The sequence below is a fragment of the Adiantum capillus-veneris genome, chromosome 27 (genome assembly GCF_014529385.1).
Source record: "Adiantum capillus-veneris isolate H3 chromosome 27, ASM1452938v2, whole genome shotgun sequence".
Taxonomy (NCBI): Eukaryota; Viridiplantae; Streptophyta; class Polypodiopsida; order Polypodiales; family Pteridaceae; genus Adiantum; species Adiantum capillus-veneris.
This window is the reverse complement of record NC_140957.1, coordinates 28585506-28590119: the sequence shown is the minus strand read 5'-3', so window position 1 is coordinate 28590119 and position 4614 is coordinate 28585506.

Genomic DNA, 4614 nt, shown 5'->3' with positions numbered 1-4614 from the left:
TTTTTTTGCATCAACCATGCTCACTACAGAAGCTTTAGGGACCCACTTGTATGTTTTCTCTGTTATATTATGATGGTTCTTGTGTGTCTCAAGATTTCTTTCAACTACATCAGTTGAAGCTCTAGAGAGTTGGGCTATGGGGACGTATGGTTCAACCTCCTGGACATGCAATGTCTTGGGTTTTATTTCCTTAGGCAATATCTCAGGGACTATGGCTTGAGTGGTAGGGCTAAGAGTTGGTTTTTGCGTTGTAACACCCCCAGTCCCCCAATCAATAGTGCATTTGGTGGCTATCATCCACGTGCGGCCTAGGTTTATATTACCCTCCATAGTTCCAGTAGGCATGACCAAAAAGTCTTGAGCTACAATTCCATTGTCATAACTGACAGAAGTGTGCCAGATTCCAAAAACCGTAGTTTTTTTCTTGTTGACACCCTTGACTTGGATAATACTCTCAGATAGAGGTGGCTTCCCTAACTGACACCACACCCCATAGGATAGCAGATTATATTTAGCACTCGTGTCCAATAAGGCGTTATATAGAACTTTTCCATAGGCACTATTTAACTCAATAGGGTATCGTAGAGGTGTGTCAGAGTCCAACCCATCCTCTTCGATTTCCACATGGAATGCATTTGTGACTCCAAGGTTAGCCTCTCATTTTTGTCTTATACGTTGTTGTCGCTCCTTAGCCTCAGCTTGAGCTTGTATCTTGTTTAACTCGGTTTGTGCTTTGGCGGCCTTCTTTTGATGAATGGCCCGTAGTTCTTCTTGGCTTAAAGGATCATAATATCTTTTGAATTTACTCCCATTGAGGAATCCAATGGTTTCAACTCCATCAAGAGTTTCCACACGAAGGGTACCTTGTGGGGTAATTTCACATACTCTATATGGTCCTTTACTAGCATATTTCAACTTTTTCTTCTCTTTACGTACTCCATACATAAGGACTTTATCACCAACTTTGATGTCCTTGTCCTTCACATGGCGATCAAACCACTTCTTTCTCCTATCCTTTTCCACAAGAGCATTTTGCACAGCCAACTGTCTCTCTTCGTCTAGTTTTTCTAAGATATACAAACGCTCGGTTAAGGGGTTACCATTCCATCCTTCCTGTGAAGCTACCCTAAGACTAGGAATGACAAACTCCCAAGGCATAACCGCTTCTTGGCCGTATACCATTTTGAATGGCGTACAATTAATAGCCACTTTATAAGCAGTACGATAAGCCCATAGAGCAGATGTCAACTTCAAATCCCAATCAGTGCGATGAGCTTCTACCGTCTTGGTTAAAATAGAGATTAGAGTCTTGTTGGTGCTCTCGGCTTGTCCATTAGCTTGCGGGTAATAAGGTGTAGACTTATGGTGGGATATCATAAAGGTCGTGGTAAGCTCTCTTATTACCTCATTTATAAAATGGGTACCATTATCACTAACAATTTCAAAAGGGCAACCAAATCTTGTGATAATGTTCTCAAAAAGAAACTTAGCTGTTGTCCTCGCGTCAGCTTTTTGTGAAGCCTTAGCTTCAGCCCACTTTGTTACATAGTCCGTAGCAACTAGAATATATCGAGATTGAGTGTTGCGAGCTGCGGGACTAATTGGACCTACAAAGTCTAAGCCCCATTTTTCAAATGGTTGGGTTACTTTAATAGGATGTAAGGGCATTCTGTCTTTGCGCTGTGTGGTCTTGTAACGTTGGCACTCATCACACCCTTTTGTAAAAAGTGATGCATCCTTAAATAAAGTTGGCCACCAATAGCCTGATTGCAGCACCTTTCTAGCAGTCAGGTCTCCTGAAAAATGTCCTCCTGCTATGCCCATATGTGCTTCTTGCAAGATATACAAATATTCATCCTCGCGGGCACAACGCCTAAGAATATCGTCCTTGCCTAGTCTATACAGAGTTCCGGCAATCAAACAATAGGGTTCACATTCTTTTACTAGCCTTCGAGCGATATCCTTACGAAGTTCCTTGGGTGGAAAACCATTAACTAAAAAGTTAACAATGTTCTCACTCCATTCAGGCATAGTCTCAACTATGAATAGGGAAGTATCGGGTAATTCATCATCAACTCCTGTAGGGGCTTCACCATTGGGTATGCGAGACAAATGATCAGCCATGACGTGCCTTTTACCGGGTCTCACTACAATCGTGAAATCAAACTCCAGAAGAATTAACAACCATCGTGTGATTCTTCCTGTGGAGCATGGCTTGTTTACCAGATACAGCAACGCTTGATGATCCACATAAAATACAAACTTGTTTGCCAGAAGGTAGTAGCGAAATTTCTTTACTGCATAAACCATTGCCAAACCTTCTCGCTCTGTAGTGGTGTAGTTCCTTTCAGCATCGTTCAATTGACGGCTTGCAAAGCTAATGGGATAGTCCAATTTATGTTCTCCTGGTTGAGTGAGAACACACCCAATAGCAAAGTTTGATGCATCAATATGCACATGGAAAATGACATCCCAGTTAGGTGTCCTTAAAATCGGAGCACTTGCTAGTGTTTTCTTCAATTGTTCATAGGCCTGGTCACACTCTTCAGTCCATTTAAATTCAATGAGAAGCTTGTACAAAGGACGTGCTATCTCAGCGAAAAATAAAATAAACCGTCGATAATAACCCACGTGTCCCATGAACCTTTGAACTCCCTTGTAATTGGTTGGTGGTGGTAACTCTAGAATCACTTTAATTTTGCTCTCATCGGTTGAGATACCATTCTTAGATACTATATGCCCTAAAATAACTCCATGCTTGACCCAAAATTGGCATTTGAACGGGTTCAATGAGATACGATATAACCTACACTTTTCAAACACCTTCCGCAAACATGATAGATGTTCTTTCCAAGAAGAGTAAACACAAAGGTCATCTAAGAAAGCTTCACAAAACTCTCTCAAATATTCTTTAAAAGCAGTGTTTATTAATCGTTGGAATGTAGCAGGGGCATTTGTTAAGCCAAAAGCCATCACATGAAATGCAAACACGCCAAATTCTGTGATGAAGGCAGTTTTAGCTTGGTCCTCTAGCGCTATCGTGATTTGGTTGTAGCCTGAGTACCCATCTAGAAAGCTATAAGCTTCCTTGCCTGCAACTCTTTCGAGTACATGTTCGGAATCTGGTAGGGGGTAATGGTCTCTTCTAGTAGCTGCATTAACTTTTTTGAGGTCCACGCACACCCTGAGTTTCCCATTCTTTTTTGGCACGATAACTATTAGAGACACCCATTCAAAGTGTTAAATAGGATATATGAACCCACATTTGATAAGATTTTCTAGTTCTTCTTGAATGATCTTTACGTACTTAGGATTCATAGGGATTGTATGTTGGACCACAGAAGGTGGAACACCTTTCATATCATGGTATGTCCAAGCGAATACGTCCTTGAATTCCTTGAGAAGCTCTTTGAGGACCGCCTCTTCAACTTCTGTGAGGTCTTGGGCAATAAAAACAGGTTTTGATTCTTCACCGGGGTCAGCTAATTCTATTTCTTTAACTATTGCCGGACCATCATAGATTCCATTATTCCCATCGATAGGTATTCTTTGGGCTTTTGTGTACACAACCTTTGCTTCCCCTGTGGTGTAAGATTTGAAATGTTCTGGTGCAGGATGCAAGTCTATGGATTCTGGTTGTGCTTTGGTTTGTGCTTCCATTTCTGCTTTCTTGTGTTGTCGAGCTAACTCTTGGTTTTGACGCCTCCTTGCAGTGCGGCTCAACTTTGGCTTGTCTATGATCTCTAATTGGGCTATGTCATGGGGTCGTGGTCTACACCACATAACATTTTGGAGATATTCACCCCAATCGTCTACCAATTTTTGATGAGCATCACATGCTCCTATATAACTGAGCCATTCTGCTGAGGATCTCTTCTTTTTTATCCTAGCACGTACATTGGCTCGATATCGACGCCTCTTAAAGTTTTTCTTTTTCTTATTTGAGACCTGCTTTTGATTTGCATTTAGATCTGGCTCACTAAAGGAGTCCTCGTTGGTGTCCTCTTCATTCTCGGAGGAGCTATCATCGGTTGATGTGCTCGGTCCTTCCGAATGTTTTGACTCTGAACTTGCTCCACTCTCTAATTCATGAGATTCAGAATCCGTTTCACTCTGGAAGTCAGTGTCTGAGTCGTGTTGGTTAAAGTCTTCTATTGAGCTATCGGTGTCACTGTCAGATTGGTCCACAATTGCCTTGCCCTTAGAAGATGCATGTATGGCACTTATCATGTTCAGAGGTGCAATTTGTGGTACCTCTTCCCCTCTGGTGTGACCCAAGTGGTTCCTCTATTTCCCCAGGTATCTATGGTTGCAGCTAGGTGTACCCAGTCTACGTTGTCTGATTCCGTCATACCCGGTAACACATCCATGTAAGGAGAATCTTGGCCAATGTCTGTATCCTTCTTACAAGTGTAACAATATTGTAGTGGGGCCGAGTGAACTGTGGTGTCAGAGCGATGATCAATAATGGTTTTACTCCCTAAGGGGTGTACCTTACCAGTCACCAAATCCACTCTAAGGACAGAGTCTTGGAATTGCAAATAGACATGATTTTTAGACCAATGTGAACCATTTGTGCTTCCCTCATGAATGGTCGTCCTAAAATCATTTCAT